Genomic DNA, 19,886 nt, shown 5'->3' on the forward strand with positions numbered 1-19,886 from the left:
TCAAGGACTGGAACGTAGCCCCTTTGCGGCCACGGTGGAAAGGACCTCAGACCGTCATCCTGACCACCCCTACGGCCGTAAAGGTAGAAGGAATCCCAGCCTGGATCCACCACAGCCATGTGAAACCTGCAGCCGATGAAACCTGGGAGGCAAAACCGAGCCCGGACAGCCCCTGCAAAGTGACTCTGAGGAGGATGACAAGCCCTGCTGCAGTCACACCCGGAAGCTGACTGGTCTCGCATGGCCGAAGCATGAGGAGAATCATCAGGAGACTCATTTTCCTTATAATTTGGACTCGTGTAGTAAAAACTTCCACTGATTTTCCCCACATGGAAGACTGCTCTCAGTGTATACATCAGGTTACCCAGGTAGGGCAACAAGTGAAAACAATCTTTCTGTTCTATAGTTACTATGAATGCCTAGGAACTTTAAAAGGAACATGTTTATATAATGACACTCAGTACAAGGTATGTAGCCCAGGAAACGACCGACCAGATGTGCGTTATGACCCCTCTGAGCCTCCCATGTCCACAGTTTTTGAAATAAGATTAACGACTGAAGACTGGTGGGGACTCATAAATGATACAAGTAAAGTATTAGCCAGAACAGAAGAAAAAGGGGTGCCCGAACGCATAATCTTGAAATTTGATGCCTGTGCCGTCATTAATAGCAGTAAGTTAGGAAGGCGATGTGGCTCTTTTAGTTGGGAAAAAGGCTATATGATGGAAAATAAGTACATTTGTCATTAATTAGGACTGTGTGGAAATGAATGTGGATACTGGTCTTGTGTCATTTGGGCCACTTGGATAAAAAATGAAAAGGATCCAGTCCACCTTCAGAAAGGAAAAAATGGCCCTTCCTGCACTAAGGGACAATGTAACCCCTTAGAGCTAGTAATAACCAATCCCCTTGATCCTTGCTGGAAAAAAGGGGAGCGTGTGGCCTTAGGAATCGATGGGGCCGGACTGGATCCTCGAGTAAATATCTCGGTTTGAGGAGAAGTTTACAAACGCTCTCCTGAGCCAGTGTTTCGAACTTTCTATGATGAACTAAATGTACCAGTACTAGAAATTCCAGGAAAAACAAGAAATTTGTTTTTGCAATTAGCCGAGCATGTAGCCCAGTCTCTCAATGTCGCTTCATATTATGTATGTGGAGGAACTGTAATGGGAGATCAATGGCCATGGGAAGTCCAAGAATGAGTGCCTACAGACCCAGTTCCAGATGAATTTCCAGCTCAAAAGAACCACCCTGATAATTTCTGGGTCCTAAAAGCCTCAATTATTGGACAATATTGCATAGCTAGAGAAGGAAAAGAATTCACTCACCCTGTAGGACGACTTAGTGGTCTGGGACAGAAACTGTATAATGGTACCACAAAAACAGTCACTTGGTGGAGTTCAAATCAAACAGAGAGGAATCCATTTAGCGAATTCCCAAAGTTGCAAACCGTGTAGACTCACCCAGAGTCCCACCGGGACCCCCACTGGATTATACTGGATATGTGGGCATAGAGTTTATGCCAGATTACCTGACCAGTGGGCAGGTAGTTGTGTTACTGGCACTATTAAACCATCTTTCTTCTTACTGCCCATAAAAACAGGCAAACTCCTGGGTTTCCTTGTCTTTGCTTCCTGTGAAAAGAGAAGTATAGCTATAGAAAATTGGAAAGATGATGAATGGCCCCCTGAGAGAATCATACAATATTATGGGCCTGCTGTTTGGGCACAAGACGGCTTGTGGGGATACCGGACCCCCATTTACATGATCAACCGAATCATGCGGTTACAAGCTGTCTTAGAAATAATCACTAATACAACCGGCAGAGCCTTGACTATTCTGGGCCAGCAAGAAACTCAGATGAGAAATGGTATCTATCAAAATAGATTGGCTCTCGACTACTTGCTAGCAGCTGAAGGAGGGGTGTGTGGGAAATTTAACCTTACTAATTGCTGTATACAAATAGATGATCAAGAGCAAGTAGTTGAAGACATAGTTAGAGATACGACAAAACTGGCACATGTGCCCGTGCAAGTGTGTCATGGATTTGATCCTGGGGCCATGCTTGGAAAATGGTTCTTGGTGTCTGGGGAGTTTTGTCTGCAGCTCGTCCTGCTACGATTTTTGTTTGTTTCCATAGATTTAATTAAACAAACAACATATGGCTACAAATTAATTTTGGCATGTCTCAAGGTGGACACCTGGAATCAGCTAGCTGACTCATTACTAGAGGAAAAGATAACAGTTTCAAAAAGCTAAAAATAATGATTGAATGACTCAACTATCTCAAAGTGAATGCTAAGAAGATACATTTTTTAAGAAAGGAAGTGATGAATATACCTATAGCCAATATTATGGGTTAACCTGTCAAATAGAATACTGAGTAAAAGAAAATATTAAAAGTACATCCTTTAGAGTTTTATTTCTGTAAAGTTCAGAAACAGTTTAAAAGTATTTATGGCATTAGAAGTTAGGCTTCTCTTGGTGGCATCAATTATTAGAAATGAGCGTAAAGTTAGGCTTTTAAAGTCCTCAAAACATCCTCTACTTTCTTTTTAAGGCAGTTGCTGAATAGCAGAAATATCTGCTCTTTTGAGGATCTATTAAGCTGTACACCTACAATTTGTCATTTTTGTTTAGGATTATTAAAGTTTATAGGAGGCCATTGTTTTGGACCAGCCTCCTGCACTGGGCTCCAGCAGACCAGACCCAACCAGAATGAAGTCGTTTGTGCTAATGCCATGTAATCAAAACTTAACTTTGAAATGAGCCAGTTTTCAAAAAACCGGGAGATTCCTGTCAGCCTCGGTCAGCATAATATGAAGGTTTCCTCTGTTTTAATCCTATAAGGAAAGTAACTTTGAAACCACCAATCTGCTTTTCATTCTCTGTTTCTACTTTCTTCAGCCCTTTTCTGTCCATAAGGTCAACCTTCTCTACTGAGCTCATTGGAACACTCATTCTATTTTGTAGAATGTGATATTGACAAATTCTAGAATTGCAAATAAAAGCAAGTTATATTTTAGACTAAATTGTTGTAATTTTGTCTTTTAATAGGTTTCTCATGAAATGTTCAAAAACTTATGGTACCCGGCTTACCCTTAAGAGCAGTCTTTATTCTTCCAACCACATTGAACTCACCTTGGTGTTTATTGAAAATACAGCTTCCTGGGTCTACAACAGATATGCTGAATCAGATTCTCTGGGGTGGAGGCTATCCACCCCAATAATTAAGACTTTCCTTGGGCAATTCGGGGGCATACTCAAGTTTGAGAATTCAGTGGTGCCTATTTGGTCGAACTGTTCCACAACACATGTTTGGTCACCTTCAGCAAATACTTAAAGCATGGCCCGTGTAACAGCTTCCTGGGCCACATGGTCCCTCATCTTGCCTGTGTTCCTCCCCCTGCACCTTTTAAAAACTGCCATCTATGATGTTAGCAGTTGTCAGACACTACACTCTCATTCACTGCACCAGCCCCGTCACCCAGTAGAGTGTGAGATGTTGACAAACCATCATTTACAAATATTTATAATACCATGTATAAGGTAACAGCCTCCCTCACTAAGAAAAGTGGTAAATTAAATGAAAATTTGATCCCCATAATATCTTGCCTTGTTCTTTTAAGTAGACACTCAAAGGGGGATGGAGGATAAACCACTGGCTTTAATGAGACAGTTGGGTGAAAAAGAAAAAAAAAAAATTAAATAGGAAATGGTACCAGGGCTTCTGGTATTTTTATCTTAGCAGCAAGGGGAAGTTTTGATAAGAAGAGGCCGTTTCTTTGTTCTACCAGGATCCAAGCATTGCATCACCATCTCCAGAAGCTGCTGCCTTGTCCGTGCCAGATGATAATTTGGGCATAGGCACAAATCAATACCAGGAATGGGTGTGCTGGGAGCGTGCACTGTAAGTACTGTGAGTATAAATAGAGCTGGAAGAATAACCTTTTTGTGAACTACTGTGTGGTAATCCTCGGGAAGCCAGGAAGCTGGTATGGCTTCAATAGGCCTTTTATAATATTACATGCTACCCCCCAACTGCCCTTCTACACACACAGGGACTGCTTGCTAAAGTTACCATTTTTAATGCAAATCATCCTAATGGCTTGATAATTATTTCAATTGGCATTTGTGAAGCCATTCAGTAAAAGAACAGCCAGGGCAAAACCCTCACTAATCTTCCCATCTTTCATATCCTCTGGGTTTGAGGTGGAATAACACAAGAAAGCCCCAAAGCCAGAGGGTTTTTGAAGTTTATTCTTAATGCACCCAACTCTCCCTGCCCGTTACTCTATGAAGTGTATTCGGCCCAAGTTAAACAAAATAGCAAGAGCATAATATTTGTGGTGGCTTGAAAGGAGAGGAGGCAATGACAAGCGTCCCCTTCCTCCTCAGCTTAGCTTTCAGATTGGTTGGAAAGCATTTTAACACATTGTTGTTATTATTGAGGAAAATAATAATAAACATTTATTGAGTGCTGTGATATGGTGAGTAACTGTTCTAAAAATGTTTTGTCCGAGAGGAGCTTATTAAAAAATATCTATTTAGGTTTTTTACTTTTCCATAGAGGGTGAGTTCTTAACTCTTTCACTGGCTCTTAGGAGTGCACAATGAATTCGTATGCTACAAAATATGAAGTACTGGTCTCCTGCAAGGCCTGTCCCTGACTCTTCCTCTTACCTCCAGTCTGTCATGTTTAGAGTCTGGCAGGAACTCAGAAATGAGAAGTTCAAGACATTGCCACTTTGTGGAGGGGAAACAAGGCTGGAAAGAATGACTAACTAAAATTTCTGTTTGAAATTGCTTTTCTCTCAAATCAGGCAAAGAGAACTAATACATGTCAACATTACCACAAAATATTTTTACAAAGGAAAAGCTGGCTGAAGGTTGTCTTTTTTTTTTTTTGAGATGGAGTCTCACTCTGTCATCCAAGCTGGAGTGCAGTGGCACAATCGTGGCTCGCTGCAACCTCCACCTCCCAGGCTCAAGCGATTCTCCTGCCTCAGCCTGCCCAGTAGCTGAGATTCCAGGCACGTGTGAGCGTGCCCGGCTAACATTTTGTTATTTTAGTAGACGGGCTTTTACCATGTTGCCCAGGGTGGTTTCAAACTCCTGAGCTCAGGATTTCGCCTGCCTAGGCCTCCCAAAGTGCTAGGATTACAATACATGAAGCCTGCTTGCTAGACTGATGGAACTATGTGTTGTGTTTAGTTCTATGTTCACTCCTTAAACCTACTAGTGAGCCGTATTTAGAAAGCTGGCTTCTAACCCTTTACATGAGAACAGGTCACTAACCAGCAAGTTCAGTGGGTGGTAGATCAATCAGCTAACTTGGAAACAATAAGTTTAAGTAGTATTTAAGTAGTAGTTTTTTGTCTTCACCTAATAGAAGAGGGGATACTTGATATTATTATTAAAAATCTTTATTAATATATGTTTTAGTCTCAGAATGGCTCAATAGATTGAGGTGTTTCCAAACTCACTCCACATCAGTCTTCTCTTTCGACTAAAGTGACTTGGTTCAGCAGAAGTGTTTGATTTTCTTTTTTTTTGAGATGGAGTCTTGCTCTGTCACCCAGGCTGGAGTGCAGTGGCGCGATCTCTGCTCACTGCAAGCTCCACCTTCTGGGTTCATGCCATTCTCCTGCCTCGGCCTCCCTAGTAGCTGGGACTACAGGTGCCCGCCACCACACCTGGCTAATTTTTTGTATTTTTAGTAGAGACGGCGTTTCACCATGTTAGCCAGGATGGTCTCAATCTCCTGACCTCGTGATCCACCCACCTCTGCCTCCTAAAGTTCTGGGATTACAAGCGTGAGCCACTGCGCCCGCCGAAGTGTTTGATTTTTATAGCAGTAATCTAGATTTGAATAGATCCTTCCTGACCTAAGATTCATAAACCTCCAAAGAGTCTGTGAATAGAATTCAAGCATTTTATGCACATGAATGGAAAAAAAAATCTTTATTTTTACCATACTCTAAATGAAATTTAGCATTTCCTTCAATTGTTAATATAGGCAGCAAACCACACATTAAAAGGACCCCTGATTTTGTCATCTCATAGAATGGTTGTGGCAAATATCTCAGAATATCATTAAGTACATTCAGACTTTGAAATTATGACAATTATTATAATACTTTAAAAATATTTATGTTTAATTTAGCAATAAATCAGCATATAACATATAAAATACTTTTGAGTATATCATGTTTTAATATCTTGATGACTATATTTCAGTGTAATTACTTGTTTGTAATCCCAGGTACTTTATTTTATGCATTTAGAAACATGATTTTGAGTGAGATCCATGGGCTTTACCTGACGGCATGGGTCCATAGCACCACAAATGTTTAAGAACTCTTGGTAGTCTCTAATGTGACTATTGATACAGAAACTAAATTTATTTCATGGGGCAGCCATACAACTCTGGCCCACAGTAAAGTCAAAGCAAAAAGACCCCAGGCCATGGAGAATCCTAACAAATAACCATAATGGTCAGGAGAAATCTGCATGGACCAATTTAAGTAGTGGTTCTTTTGCTTCCTCAACTTGCGTTGTGCAACTTCAGGACTGGCCCGAATGTTCAGATGACAGGAACACCCAGATACAATGAACAGATGGAGCTAGATGATTCTGGAAAGCAAATAACAGCCAAATGTCTATTGTCACTTTGATGCTTAATTGGGCAACATTTATGTGGGAACAGAAAACAATATTTGGTAATACTGTTTACATGGTAAAACTGGTCTGCTTCTCACATAAATTCATCTGCCTTTGGATCATTCATTAATTTTAAATAGAACTCCATGCTCAGATGATTTCAGTGGTATATTGGAAGAACCAAGTGTTAGTAAAAAATAAAAATTGTAAAAAAACAACAACAGTTTGGGCAACTATGCCTTTTCCTAAGTAGGTCATCTAGATTGTTGGCCAGCACTGCAATAATTTACTTTGGTCTTAATGGAACCTTAAATAATTCTGTACTGGAACCATTTGTGGGTTCCCTGAGAGTATGATTTTGTCCATAATATAAGCCCATAATTATAATACATCATATATCACAATAGTGTGAATTATTGTTGACAACATCAAATGTCAGGAGAGATCTGGCAGAAAATAGAACTGAATTTGAGCAGACTACGACCGTTAGTATAGAAGGATTAAAGCTATACTAAGATATATAGCTTGTTAGTAGTTCTAGATGAGAACATGTGCCTCATCTAAAGAGCACAGCATTACTTGCACCCTCCATGGAGTCGCTATGTTAGGAATGCAAACCTGCTGTTGCCAAATCTGCCAGCGTATCTGGAAAAGCTAAAAATGAGATGATGATTTAGTGTGAAGCCACCTAGTGTTTAGAGGAATTGACTGGTGCAATTCTTTTCAAACATTCTTTGAGATAAGCAAGGGTTTCTAAAGATTGAATCTTACTCCTGGGTCATGAACCCTTCTATGCAGATACTACTCACTCATACAGTGAACCATCAATGAAAATGAGAAATGGGATTTGTTTTCAACACCTCCTACCGATCTATAGAGGTAGAGGGAAAGTGTCCTCACTGCTTACTGATGGTTCACTGAAAATGAGCTGATAAAAGGTGGATTAATAGAAGAAAACTATTTATAAAATTTATTAATATGCATGAGGGAAAAAATTCACATGAGTATGATTACCCAATAACCCAGTGAGGTCCAGACGCTTATATATCCTACTTAATAAGAGAAGAGGAGATGGAGGGTAAAATGATTTTAAGGGTAGATTAATGAGACTAAAATAAATGGGCTGGAACAAAGTTCTTCAGTGCTCTGGGAGAGGTGATGGGAAGATGAAGGGCAGAACTTCATTGTGAACAAAAGTTGTCTTATTATACAGATAATGCCTCATGGCTAATCTCTGGAACTGTCCTCAGAAGAATAGATGAAAACTCTGTCTGAGTTTCAGATACCATGAAACAGAGTCAAAGGTTTAATTCATCTTTATAATCCCTGGATTTTTGCTAGAAGATCTCTCTCTCTCTCTCTCTCTCTCTCTCTCTCTCCCCCTCTCCCCCACACTCCTCTTTCTTAAATAAAATCTCTTATTATATCCTCGTGGAAATATAATTGGGCTGTATTAAAGAGAGATGGGAGAAAAAAGAGAATGCAGGCATTGTAGAATTTTTACTTGCCCTCATCTTATCTTTATCAAGTTAATTCACTCAGAACTCATTATTTTAAAAGCCCGCATTCCCCATTATGGTGAATAAATACAGACTTATTTTTCCACAAGACTATGTATAATAACTAAAATAAAACATGTATGTGTATTTGTTATCAACAAGGTCTTAACTCCAGCTGTCATTCCCTCATGATCATGCCAGCCTTCCGTCTGCCTTTCCCAAGTCATACAACCAAACTCTTCCTCAATTCCTTACCCCTCCTCATTCAACGGTTTTCTTTCTTTCATCTGTTTTTCTTGACTCATATCCTTATTTTCACCAGAATCATACACCTGCTCAAATTCAGAAGGCTCTTCTCTTTCACAACCAGCTGTGTTCTCTGACTAATATGTGAAAAAACCTTTGCCTAGGAAATGGTTCATACCTGACTCAATTTCATTCTTAATTATATTTTCAGCTTGCCTTTCATGAAGATACATTTCTTTCCAATACAGATGTGTCCAAGTGGTTTATCTATATATGAAAGTGATTGACATGTAGGCTGGGTAATCTCTCTTTGTCCTTCCGGATTCACTCCCACCTTGTATGCCCTACTCTGTGCCACAGGAGGCTGACCTAAGTGGGCAGCATAAACCAGGCTCCTTTGCCCTGTATCTCAGTTGTATTTGAGCAATGGAAGCCACAGGTAAGAAACCCTCAATTGTTGGGGAGAGAGAACACAGGTTGACGGTGGTCATTTCCTTATCAAGGGCCTCAAGTGTGTGCCTTCATGTCTAAGGCTCTCAAGGCTTCCCTGCTATTTCAACCTGTCCGGTGTTTCATCTTTCCTGTGATTTCCCTTATCCACATTTTTATATCTTTGAATTGTTCATTTATTAAATCCCATTTACTTCTCCCTATTTGAGTTTCTGCCAGGACCCTGGTGACACAGTAAGGAAACATTCTTAGTGCATGGTTGATGTATGGTGTAAATAAGAGATCTAGATCTAGATTAAAACCCTAATTCCATTTCTTTTCTTGTTAAACAAGATTTTTTTGTTGTAGAGTGGGGATAAAAATCCTTATCTCAAAGAATCATGAGAATTAAAGAGAAAAAAACGACGATGGTGGTGGCAAGTACATTGTTTACTCTATAAAACTCTATGTTTGTTACTTTTCTTCAACCAGAATCTTAGTGCTTCACAATTCTATGGATATTATTTACTCCAAAACCTGAGCCTAAAAGTGCTTAAATAATTTTTCTGCTATAGCAAAATATACATTTTCTTAATTCTATAGTATGCTCTATAGAAATGTCTGTAATATAAAATAATAAAATGCCTAACTAATGTTTGTGTGTGAACATATACAAAATGATTCTTTGCCTTAAATGGGTTCATACAATATGTAAATGGAAGAAATGCTAAAAATACACCAATAACATCAATATTTCCTTAATATTAGGTAAATGTAAGATTCTATTTATATATATGTGGGGGGGTGTTTTCATAGGAGCTCACTTTTTATAATTGTTTAAATAGATCATGTGATGTTCATAGTTTTAAAGAAATCTCTGTGTTAATCATAATCAGTATGTAGGGCTATGACTGATTGCTAGTTTCAAATTTTCATCAGTCAGTGGGTAAAAAAGCATCTCCTCACCCTTAGTCAAAAATTAGTGATGCTGTTTCTTTACAGGAGTGGCTATTGGGAAAATTGAGAGTAGAGTGGAAAAGCTTTTATCTCAACTATTACTCAGGAATTATTGCAACTATGAGTCAGCATAGGTGGGTGATGTTTAACTCTTCAAATTCTATTTATTACTCACACCAAGACTGCAACAACTCAATCAGTATCTGCCTTCCAATGCTGCCTTCTTAGCACATAGTTCCTATGTGGATCACAGCCTCATGGAAGAAACATGTAAAGAAATATACAGGATGAGGTGTATATTTTGTATATTTTGACCTGGAAAAGAGACATGGCACTTCTGTTCACAGGTTATTGGCAAAACTAGTGACATGACCCCACAGAAAAGCAAGTAGGCTATGAAATGTGAAGAAGCTCATGGACTTTTTTGGAAAAATTGAGCAGTTAATATTACTTTCATACCCAATGTTATTTTAATGTTTCTCACTTAATTTCACTGGGTATCATAAGACAGATAACTGTATCTGTGTGAATCACCACATTCTATATTAAAACTAAATGTTACGCAACAACTTCAGCAAATTAGAAGGTGAGTCTGAGAAACGATTGGGGGGCACACTATGCTTCTTTCTCAGTGCAGACTTTTTTACCCTTCACTAGCTGGGATCTCCATTTTATATCATTATTTCTTAAAAGGATACCTCTTTAAACATGGCAATTTATATAGGCAAGGTTCCTTGGTGATTGCAATTGTTCTTATCATGGGATAACATACAGAATATAGGAATTCATTAATAATAAGGGAACTTGGAAAATCTTGCCCATTTTCTTAAATCAAGATAAGGCATATTTAAATGATGTCAGACAGAAAATAATATTTCAATAGAGATTTTCAGAGAGGAGATTATATGCTTTCCCATAATAATCACCCTGAAAGTGAACAAGTTGAAGATCAGACAATATCTCAGAGCACTTTATAATGTTGTCCTTTGGTTTTCATCTCAGGATAAGTGAACCACAGTCGCTCTCTAATCTTGTCTAAGATATTTTTTTCCTTTTGGTTTTATTTTATTTAGTCTTAGGTAGTATGCTTCTCGGCTGCCCTCAGTTTTTTCTTCTCTGTGATGAATAGTCCTGTTTCTTTGAATGTTTCCTTGTAGATTTAAATCACCAGGTCTTACTTATCTCTGTGGCTATTTTTTCTAAACTTCCCAACTCTTCTATTTTGCTATTTCATGGTATAACCTAGATTTTGGATAATGCAGCAAGAATAAATGAAGTATTATTATTTTCCACTACAAGTACATTAAAATGACCATGCTTATGGCATCCTTTACAGATATTTTCACACCACAATATATAAAGGTCTGCAGTATTCACTTGAGAAGTTAATTCTCTACAACTGGATTTTACATTGAATGTATTGCTATTTACTTTTTTGCTTGTTTTTGCTTTCCAGCCCTCTTGAGACCTGTCGGCTGTCTGACCTTGAGAAAGTGGGTGGACTATTTCTGGCTGAGAGTGGAAAGAGAAATCGCATGGGAAAGGAAATCCTCACACGCGTGTCAGCTGAAATTTGGATGGTGATGAAATTCAGATGATTTAGGTAAGCTCTGGATGAACAGATAACATTTTGGAGGATCATCTGAACTAATTATGAATTCCCAAGAGTGCATGATTCATCTATTATTGGGTATCCAGGAGGCTAATTCCTCTATCCACCATAATTTCCTAGGATATCTTATTGCATCACACTCAAACAGTTGCAGATTTGAACGTGGACTTCAAAGTTCCTTCAAGCAATACAGTATGGTAGGAGCAAAACACACTGTGGAAAGCTGCTCAGTGGATTGTATCCGATTTCAAAGTCATCTTTTCAACTGTTGTATTGCCTATATCAGAGTTTGTTATTTTTCTGGTCCCTAGCTGAGAGTTGAGCTCATTCTGTGGGAAGTATCTCTAAACCACTAACTGACTTTGAAGCCAGTACAACTAAGGGAGATTAGAAATTTGGCATAGCCTTCTTCTCAAAGCATTTAGAGCATCTTCCTCAAGTTTGTTTGTTTGTTTGTTTGTTTGTTTTTGAGACAGTGTCTGGCTCTGTCACCCAGGCCAGAGTGCAGGGCGTGATCTCGGCTCACTGCAACCTCCTCCTCCTGGGCTCAAGTGATTCTCCCACCTCAGCTTCCCGAGTAGTTGAAAGTACAGGCACTCACCTAGCTAATTTCGGTATTTTTGTAGAGATGGGGTTTCTACATGTTGTCCAGACTGGTCTTGACCTCCTGGACTCAAGTGATCTGCCCGTCTCTGCCTTCCAAAGTTCTGGGCTTACAGGTGTGAGCCACTGTGCCAGGCCTGAGTTTTTTGATCTGTATAATTTAGTGTAATTCAGAAGCAAAGATGAGATTTCAGAGATTTGTAACTAGGCAGAACTCATACCAGTTTGGCTTCTGGAAGTGTCGGAGATGCTCAGGTGGACATATGAGAGAACATGGAAAAGAATCCAAGCCCTTGGCTTATCTAGTTTTATTTAAGTGACTTTAAACAAGGTTTTGCCTTCCTTTTTCTGTTTCTTTATTTGTAAATGCATTATAAGGATATCTTTCTTGTTTCTTTTACATCATATTTTGAGGCACACATGATATCAGAGGTTATTCCTTAGTTTTCGTATAATGAATCCCATGGGCAGCCTGTACGGAGTCTATGAAATGTTTCTCAGAGTAGGATTTTTAAAATATCAATACACATACACATATATATGCATACATAGATAGCTTTAAAAAAACCAAGCTTTTACACAGATAGTTATCTAAATGTAAAAAGATAAATTTGTAATAAAGAAATACATGTGTTATTATATCAGTGCATTGTATATTAAGGATCTAGTGATGCATCTACTATCACTATTTTATTTTATTTTATTGTTTAATTTTAATTTTAGATTGAGGGAGTACATATGCAGGTTTCTTACAGTTTGTTACAAGAGTGTACTGTGTCATACTAAGATTGGGCTTCTATTGATCATGTCACCCAGATAGTGAACATAGTACCCAATAGGAAGCTTTTCATCCCTTTATCACCACTCTTCTTCCCCTCTCTTCCAGTTCCCAGTGTCTACTGTTCACAGCTTTATGCTTATGTTACCCGAGATTTAGCCACTACTTATAAGTAAGAACATGTGATATTTGGTTTTCTGTTTTGTCTTAATTCACTTAGGATAATGGCCTGTAGCTGCATGCATGTTGCTATGAAGGAAATGATTTTGTTATTTTTTGTGGCTGTATAGTATTCCATGGTATATGTATACCACATTTTCTTTATCCAGTACAGTGGGTTGTTGGATACCTAGACTTATTCTATCTTTTTGGTGGAATAATTTATTTTCCTTTGGGTATATATCCAGTAATGGGGTTGATGGGACTGAATGGTAATCCTATTTTTAGTTCTTTGAGAAATTTTCATACTACTTTCTGCAGTGACTGGACCAATTTGTATTCCCATGAACAGTGTATAAATGTTCCCTTTTCACCATAGTCTTCCCAACATATTACTTTTTGACATTTTATAATCCATTCTGACTGGTGTGAGATGGTATCTCCTTGAGGTTTTGACTTATGTTTCTCTGATGATTAGTTATGCGGAACATTTTTTAACATGTTTCCTGGCTGTTTTATGTCTTCTTTTGAGAAGTGTGTGTTTATGACCTTTGACCACTTTTTAATTTTTTTCCTTGTGGATTTGTTTATGTTTCTTTTAAGTTCTGAATATTAATGCTTCGTCAGATGCATAGTTTGCAAATATTTTCTCCCATTCTGTATGTTGTGTGTTTACTCTGTTGATAGTTTCTTTTGCCATTTAGAAGCTCTTTAGTTTAATTAGGTCCCATTTGTCAATTTTTTGTTTTTGTTGCAATTGCTTTCAGGGACTTAGTTACAAATTCTTCACCTAGGTTGCTGTCCAGAAGGTATTTCCTAGGCTTTCTTCTAGGATTTTGATAGTTTGAGGTTTTACATTTAAATATTTGATCCCTCTTAAGTTTTGTATACAGTGATAAGCAGGGGTCCAGTTTCATTCTTCTGTGTATAGTTAGCCAGGTTTTCTAGCACCAACTATTGAATAGGCAGTCCTCTCTCCACTGCTTATTTTTGTGAACTTTGTTGAAGATCAGTAGGTTGTAGGTGTCTGGCTTTATTTCTAGGTTCTCTATTCTGTTTGTTAATCTATGTCTGTTGTGTTTTTTTTAACCAGTACCATGCTGTTTTGGTTACTGTAGCTTTATAGTATAGTTTGAAGTCAAGTAATGTGGTGCCTGCCTTCACCTTTGTTCTTTTTGCTTAGGATTGCTTTAGCCATCTGTGCTCTTTTTGGTTCCGTACATATTTTAGAATATCTTTTTTTCTAATTCTGTCAAAAATGACATTGGTAATTTGATAAGAACAGTGTTGAATCTGTAGATTGCCTTGGGCAGTGTGAACATTTTAACAATATTGATTCTTCCAATCCATAAGCGTGGAATGTATTACTATTTGTTTCTGTTGTCTATGATTTGTTTCAGAAGTGTTTTGTAGTTCTTCTTGCAGAGATCTTTCACTTCCTTGGTTAGATATACTCCTATGTGTTTTATTTTTTTGTGTGTGGCTATTCTAAATGGGATTGCATTTTTATTGCCCTCAGCTTAAGTGTTATTGATGCATAGAAATGCTACTGATTTTTATTTATTTATTTTTATTCTTCCCCTTAAGCATTTATTATTTGTATTACAAGCAATTCAATTATATTCTTTTTTTTTTTATACTTTAAGTTCTAGGGTACATGTGCATAACGTGCAGGTTTGTTACATATGTATACTTGTGCCATGTTGGTGTGCTGCAGCCCAAAATCTCCTTAAGCTGATAAGCAACTTCAGCAAAGTCTCAGGATACAAAATTAATGTGCAAAAATCACAAGCATTCTTATACACCAGTAACAGACAAACAGAGAGCCAAATCAGGAATGAACTTCCATTCACAATTGCTTCAAAGAGAATCAAATACCTAGGAATCCAACTTACAAGGGATGTAAAGGACCTCTTCAAGGAGAACTACAAACCACTGCTCAGTGAAATAAAAGAGGACACAAACAAATGGAAGAACATACCATGCTCATGGATAGGAAGAATCAATATCGTGAAAATGGCCATACTGCCCAAGGTAATTTATAGATTCAATGCCATCCCCATCAAGCTACCAATGAGTTTCTTCACAGAATTGGAAAAAACTGCTTTAAAGTTCATATGGAACCAAAAAAGAGCCCGCATCTCCAAGACAATCCTAAGTCAAAAGAACAAAGCTGGAGGCATCACGCTACCTGACTTCAAACTATACTACAAGGCTACAGTAACCAAAACAGCATGGTACTGGTACCAAAACAGAGATATAGACCAATGGAACAGAACCGAGTCCTCAGAAATAATACCACACATCTACAGCCATCTGATCTTTGACAAACCTGAGAGAAACAAGAAATGGGGAAAGGATTCCCTATTTAATAAATGGTGCTGGGAAAATTGGCTAGCCATAAGTAGAAAGCTGAAAGTGGATCCTTTCCTTATTCCTTATACGAAAATTAATTCAAGATGGATTAGAGACTTAAATGTTAGACCTAATACCATAAAAACCCTAGAAGAAAACCTAGGTAATACCATTCAGGACATAGGCATGGGCAAAGTCTTCATGTCTAAAACGCTACTGATTTTTATAAGCTGTTTTGGTGTCTTGAAACTTTACCGAAGTCATTTATCAGGTCTGGGATCCTTGTGGCAGAGTCTTTAGCATTTTCTATCTATAGAATTATATCATCAGAGAAGAAAGATAATTTGACTTCCTGTTTTCCTATTTATATGCCTTTTCTTTCTTTTGCCTGGCTGCTCTGGCTAGAACTTTGTTTTCTTTCTTTCTTTTTTTTCTTTTTTTTTAAGACAGGGTCTGGTTCTGTTACTCAGGCTGAAGATCTCGGCTCACTGCAACCTCTTCTTCCTGGGGTCAAGTGATCCTCTTGCCTCAACTGATCCCCCCATCCCAAGTAGCTGGAACCACAAGTGTGTGCCACTATGACCAGCTAATTTTTATGTATTGTTTGTAGAGAAATACGTAAAACATAGTGAGGTTTCACCTTATTTCTCAAGCTGGTCTTGAGCTCCTGGACTCAAACAGTCTGCCTGCCTCGGCCTACCAGAGTGCTGGGATTATAGGCGTGAGCCACCACACCCAGCCGGACTTCCAGTACTGTGTTGAATAGGAGTGGTGAGAGTGGACATCCTTGCCTTGTTTTTCTTAGGATAATGCTTCCAACTTTTTCATGTTCAGTAAGATGTTGGCTGTGAGTCTGTCGTAGATGGCTTTTATTATTTTGTGATATGTTCCTTTGATCCCTAGTTTATTGAAGGGTTTTATCATGAAGGGATGTTGGGATTTATTGGAAACTTTCTCTGCACCTATTAAAATGATCACATAATTTTTGTTTTTAATTCTTTTTATGTGGTGAAATACATTTATTGATCAGCAATGTACTACAATAATTTTAAAACAGTGATTAGTACAAAGGAAATTAAGAGACATCTTCAATAATTATAATGTAATAAGAACCTACCTGTGATTTCTATTGGTAACTACAAAACAGTTTTTGCCTCTACTGCTAATTGAAGGTCACGTTATATTTCAATTAGAGTTGAGTGAAAAATAAAGATTTGTTTTTTGTCTTCAGATCACTTTCCGTGGACTCCCAATTAAAAATTTTAAAAAAAATCTATTTAACTATTGGAGACTTTAAGTTATAAATTTGGTCTCTTTCATTTTTTTTTTTTTTTTTAGATGATGAAATAAAGACCCACAGTTAAGTCTGCAGAGTCACACAGCTAGGGGAGACAGAAGTCCTCAGTTGGCCCATTTTGCCTGCATCTCATCACTGCATTGTCATGGAGCATTTTCTTTACCTCCTGCCTCCGTGGGGTTCTTTCTCTGTTTGCTTGCCTAGGTGGGCATCTAATCTCTTCTTGATGCCCTTGAGCCTCTGCAGAGTTCTCTTTAAGTTTTTTTTTTTTTTTTCCCATGTATTTATTTCATTAGCAAACTCTTCATAACACAACTTTGTTGACCTATTAACATTTCTACTGAATAATTTAGAGCAGATTCTCCCATTTTGCCATCCACCAAAATTACCTAGAGGGCTTGTTAAAATACTAGAGGTCCAATTTTCATGTCTCTTAGGTTTTCTACTAAGCTATAAGAAATTGCCACAACTTTAATGTCTTAAAACAACGCAATGTATTATGTTACTGTTACAGAGGTAAGACATCCAAGGTAGGTCAACTGGGCCACATTCCTTCTGGAGACTACAGAGCAGAATCTGTTTCCTTGCCTTTTCTACCTTCCAGAAGTCACCTGCCTTTCCTGCATCACTCTGAGCTCTACTTCTATCAACATGTGTCTTTTCCCACTGTGATCCTTCTGCTTTTCTCTTATTAGGGCCCTTGCAATTACACCGAGTCAATCCAAATAACCCAGGATAATCTTTCCATCTCAAGATTCTTAACATACCCACAAAGTCCCTTTGCCAGGCAAAGTAACTATTCACAGGTTCAGGGAATTAAGATGTGGACATCTTTGCCAAGCTCTTACTCTGTCTAACCTAGTGTATTAGTCTGTTTTCACACTGCTATAAAGAACTGCCTGGCCTGGCGTGGTGGCTCACACCTGTAATCTCATCACTTTGGAGGCTCAGGCAGGTGGATCACCTGAGATTGGGAGTCCAAGACCAGCCTGGCCAACATGGCAAAAACCCATCTTGCCATGTTGTACTTGTACATGTTATATTTGTAAATGCTGTATTTGTATTAAAAATACAAAAATTTAGCTGGATGTGGTGGCACGCGTCTGTAATCCCAGCTACTTGGGAAGCTGAAGCGGGAGAATTGCTTGAACCCGAGAGGCAGAGGTTGCAGTGAGGCGAGATCACACCACTGCACTCCAGCGTGGGCAACATAGCAAGACTCTGTCAAAAAAAGAACTGCCTGAGACCGGGTAATTTACAAAGGAAAGAGGTTTAATTGACTGACAGTTCAGCATGGCTGGGAAGGCCTCAGGAAACTTAGTCATGGTGGAAGGCGAAGGGGAATCAAGCCACCTTCTTCACAAGGCGGCAGGAAGGAGAAGTGCAGAATGATGGGGGAAGAGCTCTTTCTCTAACCATCAGACCTTGTGGGAACTCACTATTACAAGAACAGCATAGGGGAAACCACCCTCATGATTCAATTAGCTCCACCTGGTCTTTCCCTTGACATGTGGGGATTATACGGATTACAATTAAAGATGAGATTTGGGTGGGGACACAAAGCCTAACCATATCACATAGGTTGGGACACAGCAAGCTTCCAGGTGATGCTAATGTTACTGATCTGTGTATCACACATTGAGAACCACTGGTTGAGTGGAATGAGCATTAAGATAAGTAGACAGTCATGTGTTCTAAATCAGTCCAACTGCAAACTGATGAAGCAACCTTGAAGATGTCAGGAAATCTCTCTGACTTTTAGTTTTCACATCTATAAAAAGAGTACTCAATTGTCTTTAACTGCTCGCAAGTTTATTACAATAAAGAATGTTTGGATTATCATGCTATTACCAGCAAATATCTATTACCAGTAATAGTAAAAAAGAGAGTCCCTTAATACTCTATGGGAGATGAGGAAGAAAATTGGCAGAGAATAGAATTGATCTGGCCTAAAATAAAAGGTAAATACCTGCTTCCTTTTCTGTTACCAGCAATTTCAAGTTAAAAAAAAAAAAAAAAAAAAGGATACAGTCAAGTCCCAAAGCTGAATTAATGACCTCAGTCTTGGTAAAAATCAACCTTTGACAGAACAATAAACTTACAAAGAAGTTGTGCATGCATAACTATCTTTCTCCCACATTTAAGGAAATGCTAGTGGTAGGCAGTTGGCTGAGGCATTGGGCATCATTAGGTCTTAGTTACTGTTAGGTCTAAATCCACATGGACTGTATGTCAAGGCATCAAAGAGACCTACCTCTGTGCATAGCTACTAGATTATCATCAGACATTAAGACAATCAAGTCTCCTCTAAAAGTTACTATAAATTGTACTATCTTCCTCTTTTTTCCCTTACCATGTTTTCCTTTTGTTTTCCTTAAACAAATCCCCAAAACCTATTTTTAGAAAGTACACTGCAATAATTAATTACAACATGTCATTCCCATGAAGCATAAAAATACTGAATAGTTGCAGAGCACTTTATTTATTTTACCCAGAAAATCTTTCAATGACATTTAAATAATTGCTTGTTTACACTTTGGAGAGCATAGGAAGTTACAAACTGTATCCTGTGTACTAAATCTTCTTACTGAAAATCATTCAATCCTGTGCTTGATAAATTTGGTAAAATGATGGCTAACATTTATCCATCAAAATTATTCAAATTATCCTTAATCTAAAGCCTAAATTTTTTTTATCAATCATGATGTAATTCATTTGACAACATTGTGAAAAGTACAGAGAGATCAAGCTTTATTATCTCAGTTTTCTAGAAGGAAAAGTGAAGCTATAAAAGATAAATGTCACAGCTAGTGGTGGAGATGGAAATAGGTTCTGGTTTCACTCACATTTTACCATATGACATATATAATAAATATCTGGCTTGATTTGATATCTGTTATCTTTCCTAATTGAGATAATTATTTTTTAGTGGCACCCAAATAAAAGCACTTAATAGTAAATAATTTTTTAAAAAAGATAGTCATTAAGCTCTTTGAATGTCAGTTTGCCTTCTGCAAAATGAGAATGATGTCAAATATAGTGTCTAAGTTTGAATACATTTTAAAATCCATGAGGAATGAAGTCCTCTTGGTCAATTCTAGATTTCAAGCACCTGGAATATTTTTCTGGCATGTAGATTGTACACAATAATTATTTAAATAAGCTGAACTGAAATGATTGATTCTTTCCAACTCTATGTTTCGTTGCTCCTGATAATTTTAAAACAGTGGCACTCTTTGACTGATGGTACATGCATAAAAAATCCCTGAAGCAAAAGAAAAGAGAATA

General features: G+C 38.0%; 1 long non-coding RNA gene across 6 annotated transcripts in view; it reads left to right on the top strand.

Annotated features, from left to right (window-relative positions):
- The window catches only part of LOC103888099, a 62,753-nt gene that overhangs the window by 23,664 nt on the left and 19,203 nt on the right, over positions 1–19,886 (top strand). For 4 of the 6 annotated variants that reach the window (XR_002515200.2, XR_002515199.2, XR_002515195.2 and 1 more), the window contains 2 exons: positions 3,798–3,919; positions 11,251–11,397. This is a non-coding gene — a long non-coding RNA (uncharacterized LOC103888099). Of the gene's footprint in view, positions 1–3,797; positions 3,920–9,206; positions 9,929–11,250; positions 11,398–19,886 lie in introns of all 6 variants that reach the window. The other 2 variants (XR_002515197.2, XR_002515198.2) reach the window with 2 other exon arrangements.

The sequence above is a fragment of the Papio anubis genome, chromosome 16, assembly GCF_008728515.1.
Source record: "Papio anubis isolate 15944 chromosome 16, Panubis1.0, whole genome shotgun sequence".
In the NCBI taxonomy this organism is placed as follows: Eukaryota; Metazoa; Chordata; class Mammalia; order Primates; family Cercopithecidae; genus Papio; species Papio anubis.